This window comes from Crocuta crocuta, unplaced genomic scaffold, assembly GCF_008692635.1.
Source record: "Crocuta crocuta isolate KB4526 unplaced genomic scaffold, BGI_CrCroc_1.0 scaffold310, whole genome shotgun sequence".
Lineage (NCBI taxonomy): Eukaryota > Metazoa > Chordata > Mammalia > Carnivora > Hyaenidae > Crocuta > Crocuta crocuta.
In genome coordinates, this window is record NW_027532609.1 from 1,798,769 (window position 1) to 1,804,768 (window position 6,000).

A 6,000-nucleotide genomic window follows, 5' to 3' on the forward strand; every position below is an offset into this window, starting at 1 on the left:
CTTGGTTCTGGCTGGAAGATGCAGCAAGGATGCAGAGGGGTTGGAGGGAGGGTTGGGGACAGAGGGAGGGAGGGGAACTGCCCAGAGGCGAGGTGGGGGTAATCTGGAGGGGTGGCTTGGCCTAGGATCTGAGCGTGTTAGACAAGCGTCACCTATGCCCTTAGCCGTGTGACTGGGGCCTAGTTCCTGACCTCGCCTGGTCCCCTCACCTGTATAAATAACTTCGCGGACTGTTGAGAGGACTAAATGAGACCAGAATGCAGGGAGGCAAGATGAACACGTCTGGGGGAGCACGGTACCTGGGACAGAGGGGTGGCTCCCCGGGGAGCTCTGCCTGTGCAGCATGAACTTCCCTGTGCAGCATGGACTTCCTGGGGCCAGGAAAAGTAAGCAAATGCAATCCTTGCGTTTACATTCACGACAATGTGATTTCAGACCCTTTACCTTAAAGACCTATGAGAGGCAGAGCCCCACGGTCTTGAGCAGTCCTTCCCCCGCGTGGGAGCTGCGGGCAGCTGGCTTACGCCTGGCTTTTCAGAAAGGAAAGAAGAGAATTGGAAGAGGAATCTAGAGGGAGACATTAGCAGAGGAGGGAGTCGGGGTGAAGAAAGCAGAAGACCCTCCTCCCTGGGGCTAGTCCCCTACCCAGATGGGACCCTCATCTCTTCCCGCACTCCCTCCTCCTGCGCCAGCATATGCTGGTCTGACCAAACCCCCAGCCCCCACCAGTGCCGGGGCTGTATTCGCCCAGGTGGGAGTAGGGGAGTCAGAAGATGACTCCTGCCCCCCAGGGCAAGTTCATTCCCCTGCAGACCCACAGAAAGGCCTGTGCAGGGCTGGGAGGAGGCGAGGGCTGGGAGCACACCCCACCCGGCTGCTACAGGCCAGTCCCTGCACACCTTGTTTCCTCTTCCATGCAAGAGATAAAAATGCTTTCCTTATAAGGTAATGTTATCAGCCCAGTGCCGGGCACCCCATCAACCCCCCCCCCAACACACACACGAGTCCCTTGATCCACCCAGAGCTAAGAGGATGGCCTGGGGGCATCACAGCCAGTTCTCATGGGGAGAATCGCTCACCCTAGCACCCCTGCCGGCCCCCACTGACACCATCCTCTTCACCTCCTTTGGACCAGTGTCAGCCTCCCCACTGCGGGCCTCCAGCACCTCCCCCTCCCACCTGCCTTCAGAGAAAGCTCTTAGTGCAGATCCGAGGCCCCCAGCCCTCTGGGCCTCCCCCACCTCAGCTCTGATCACTCAGTGCCTGTTTGCCTGTCACCTCCCCCACCGGCCCTGTGGGCAGGGACCATGTCTGACTCATCTTGGCCATTGCAGAGACTAGTGAGGGTCCTGGCACAGGACTCCTGCCCATAGGCAGGGGGGCTGGCAGTGAGGATGGACAAATAGGGCCCCTCCAGCCCCCCTCACCCCTCCCACCCCAGCACCTGTTACTCAGCTGGTGTATCCATGGCGACGCTGGGCTAAGTGTGGGGCTGGGGTCAGGGTTCAGTCTAGGACTGGGATTAAGGTTCAATGTGGATGTAGGGTCAGGGTTCAATAAAGGAAGTTCTCTGCCTCCCCACCATGAAGGGCTCAGGACTCCCTCCAGCCTCACTGCTTGGAAACAACATATTCTGCCCCTGGGGTGCTGGTGCTGTCTCCTCGGTCCTCATTATGCCCACCCTCTACCCTGGTGAGGCCCCTCCTGTGCTCCACCCCAGACAGCTATGCTGGGATTCCCATATTCCCGTTTCCCCAGCCACCACCTGACCCCCCCCTCCCCCGCAGAAGCTGCCCGGGGCGGGGGTGGGGGGAATACTTCCTTACATCCCTAACTGGCCTTCAGAAACACACCAAGGATGGTCAGCCTTCTTCTGGCATCGCTGCATTCCTGAGTCAAGGAGAAGAGGTTTGTGGGTTATCTCAGATTTCTCGATTATCCACCCCACTGCCCTCACTCCATTAACCCTGATAAAGCCAACAGAGGTCAACCCAGGTCTGACAACACGCAGGTGAAGCTGTCCACTGGCCCATGCATTGAAATGTGATCCCAAAATGCCATCTGTCACAGTCTCTGAAATCCCTCTATGCTCCTTGCTTTGAGCCGCCCTTGCCGATCCCCCTCTGAAACCTCCGTTCTGGGTCCACTTTCAGCTGCCTGAGCACGCAGACTGTTGGATCCCTCAGCCCTGGGAGACTCGGGCCTGGCCCAGTCCTGGCGGTCGCAGGGCTCGGAGATGGGAGCTGGGTCCGAGACTGGCCTGGGTGGGAATCCAAGCCAGGCTCCCCTCTGAGAGCAACAGTGCCAGAGCAGGGGGCTGCACCAGCCTGCAGCCCCTGGCCACGCCGCCAAGCCCCATTCCTGGCTGCGACTCTTCCAGCACAGGGTCAAGTTGGTTTGCTGGCAAGACACATGGTTCTCATTTTAATTAATTAAAGAAAAATCTAATCACTGCATTAAACTTCTCATTACTCCACTTGAATACCCGTTAAGTAAATTTAATTACCAGAGGATTGGGTTTCCCAGCCTCTTTCATTAGCTTCTGATAAGATGAAAGGGGGAGGGAAAAGGGTAGGAAGCAGAACAATGTCATTCCCGATGCATGGAGGGCAGGGTGGGCACCATGCCGGGGCTGCCGTGGTCAGGCTTCGGTGTCTCCCTGGGGACAGGCTCAGCCCTAGGCCTGGGGAGACCCTCCCACCCAAGCTGCCCTTACAAAGAGGAAAGTCTAGTATTTGGATGAATGCTTTAACCAAGGCTGCTCTTGTTTTTCTTATACCCCACCACCTTCTAGAAGAATTTGAGGCTGCTGAGAAAGCGCAAGCTGAAAAATAAGAAATCAGAAAAAGGAAAAAAATGAGAAGTCAGAGGGAAGGCGACTGAGCAACTGTATGTATTCCAACATTGTCAGCACTTATCAGAAATGGCCAACAAACCAGCTGTGAGCTTCCTAGCAGCCAAGGCAAGGAGAGCAACACACTCGGGCACTGCCACAGGAACCCACAGGGTATTCACGAGGAAGTGTGCGCTGAGCCTTGGCCTTTCCATCCGTAAAAAGGGTGGAGCTGGAGGAAGGACTAAAGGAGATAAACATTGGCTGGAGCAGCGAGCAGGGGCTTCCTGGAGGGGAAGGGACTCACACAGGCCCCGAAAAAGAAGATGGAGTAGAGAGCAAGGAAGGGCATAGTAGGTAGGGGAACTGTATGACTGAAATTGAAGGGAGGAAAGAAGAATGATTAGAGAAGAGGAAGGGGGCACAGAGAGGACACAGAGGCCTGGGGTGGAAAAAGTGTCTCGAAAGAAGATGACGAAGGGCCACCCTATCACCAGGCCCCAGGCTGGGCAGCCCAGCTCCCCAGGCTGGAAGGGACTGGCATTGCTGTCTGGGGCCAGAGGAGCAAAAGCCAGAGGAGGCAGCAGAGCAGGGCACCTGGACTGGCCAGGCCAAGGACACGGGTCCTGCCTTCCTGTACTAACTGGTGCCTGCCCAGAGCCCCTCCCCAGCTCACTGCGCCCCCTTCTCCAGAGAACTGCCCTCTGCAAATGAGGGCCAGCCACAGATACCGCAGGCATGGCCCACAGGGGTACAAAAGCCTGGCCACCTTGTCTAGGGGACAATTCTGTTGTGTCAACTCTACACCAGGGCCCCCTGGACCAGCCCAAGGCGAGACTTGCCCTGAGACCACGACCTCGCTCACAGGGCTCTCATTCCTGCCCCACCTTCTTCTCTTCTTCCCGAGAGCCTGCCCTCAATGAGTCTCACATTCACAAATCCCAGTCTCAGACTTTGCTTCTAGGGATCCTGACTTACAATACTCCCTCTGTAGCTCCTTCCAAGTTTGAAGGAAACAGGGTGTTCTAAACTCCCCAGGAGGGAAAAAGAAGGGGAAGAGGAAAGGATTTCCTGAGCACCTGCTAGACGCCAGTGCTTCCCACACATCATTTCAGGCAGTTCTCATAGCACGCCTGCCAGGTGAGGCTCAACATCAGATATGGAAACTGAGCTCAGAGAGGCATAGGGATCTGCCCAAGGACACACAGCATATCTGTATCTATCTGCAGCTGGCTTTAAGCTGTCCAAGCTGGGGAGACCCCACCCATCACTTGTTATTTGCCTCCTTCAGCCGGGGGTGACTCCTTCCACCAGCAGGACCCCCAAGCTTCCTTTGGGAAACACCCTCCCCTCATTCATGGTCACATGGCTGGGGAAGGACAGACCCTCATCCCCAGTCCCTTTATGTTTCCAAGACGTGTGGACCCAGCTAAAGGGGTCAGGATGTTCCAAATCCTGCCAGTAGAGCCCAAGAGATCAACCCCAGGGCTTTTATTTGTTTTATCAAGAAAACAAAGTTTGTCTCCACCCCTGACACCAGATTGAAAGCTGGAAGCACACTGCCCCAGAAAGCATGGGCAGGCATGTTGTGACCACGTCACGGGAAATGCTCGTAAAGCTGGCGCCACCACCAAGGACGAGGAGCAGGGAAATGCAGGCAGACAAAAGGTCCTGGTCACATTGCTTGAACTGCTGGATTAGGCCCTGCCTGCAGTCCCATCTACCTCTGGATACTTCAGTCACATAAGCTGATAATTTTATTTTATTGAAATAAGTTTTTTTGCTACTTGCAACCGAAGGGATTCTGACAGATTCGGTGTTCAGAAAGGTATCCTTCCTATTCCAGAGACCAAGAAGGCTGAGCTAAGTATCCCCAGGAGTCCAGGAGTGAGCAGAGTGGGGTCGCCACCTACCGTGACTGCCACTGTGCCCCACTGAGTCCTGAAGCTTGAGGCGTCCCTGGGCAGGGGTGAGGAGTAGGCTCGGAAGCTGGTCGGGAGGCTGGACAGGGACAGAGCCCCGGAGATGCAGGTGGGAGGCTGTGTGGCCTCACAGACTCAAAACAGCCAGGACACGGCCATGGGATCCCTGGAAAACAGAAGAAACAAGAGTGAGCAGTAGGGTTCGTATGGGGACACAGGGGCATTGGGCACGGGGGTAGCACAGAAGGCAGCCACACGTCGGCAAAGGCGAGACCAAAGCCAGCCAGGTTTCTCGTCACTCATTTCCCCTATTTACTGTCCCCTGCCCTGGCACCTCTCCCTCCCCCTGTGCTACCTCCAGGGGTAGCTGAAGGTGTTCACTCTGGCAGGAGGGGGAGACGTGGGGGCAGGTGTGGCCGGAGCGTGTGTGCCCTGTGTGCCCGGTGGAGGTGGGGAGGGAAGTAGCTTCTTCTGGTGCTGTGGGTTCACTTCTCACAGCTCCTCTCCCAGTGAGTGCCCAGAACCCGGCTTAGGGCCCGAGGCAGCCAGCGCGGGGCAAGATGGGTGAGGCGGCCATCTTTGCTCTCTAGTCTAGACTTCTGTAAGAATCCAGAGAGGACAGTGCTTCACCCCAGGGAACCAGAGAGCAGTGCCACCTGTCTACCCACTGCCCTCCCGGCTGAGGAATCAGGATACCACCTACTCTGTCTTCATGCCGGCCTCCCTGGGGCACTGTCCCTGGCTGGGGCCACCCTCTCGGGGCCCACACTCTCACCCAGCTTCTCTCTTGGAAAGAAAGACAGGACATGGATATTTCAGACTCTAGTCACTACCGGGTCCCGGACTGTGGAAAGTCACTAAGTCTTGTTAGGCCCTCAATGAGTCCTCTGAGCTAAGGGCTGTTTGCCCTCTTCTTGGTTCCGGAAGAAGGTATGATGACCGGCACCATCCCACAGAGCTTTCCGCAACAATGGGCACATTCTATACCTGTGCTGCCCAATACGGTAGCCACCAGCCACAAATGGATGGTGAAACATGGAGAGTATGACTAAGAAATTGATTTTTAAGTTGTATTTAATTAATGTCTATATATGTGTGTTTGTGTGTATGAATATTTATATTTAAAGTTTATTTTTTATTTATTTTGAGAGAGAGAAAGGGAGAGAGAGCTCGAGCACGTGTGAGCCGGGGAGGAACAGAGAGAGAGGGAGAGAGAGAGGATTCCAAGCAGGCTCCGTGCTGACA

The 6,000-nt window shown here is 55.8% G+C and overlaps 1 protein-coding gene across 1 annotated transcript in view; it reads right to left on the minus strand.

Moving 5' to 3' along the window:
* The window catches only part of LINGO1 (leucine rich repeat and Ig domain containing 1), a 78,908-nt gene extending 74,033 nt beyond the window's left edge, over positions 1–4,875 (minus strand). Inside the window, exon 1 of the mRNA XM_077780459.1 lies at positions 4,747–4,875. The gene's annotated coding sequence lies outside the window, so the exon portion shown is untranslated. The remainder of the gene's footprint in view (positions 1–4,746) is intronic.
* Between the last annotated feature and the right edge of the window lie 1,125 nt (positions 4,876–6,000).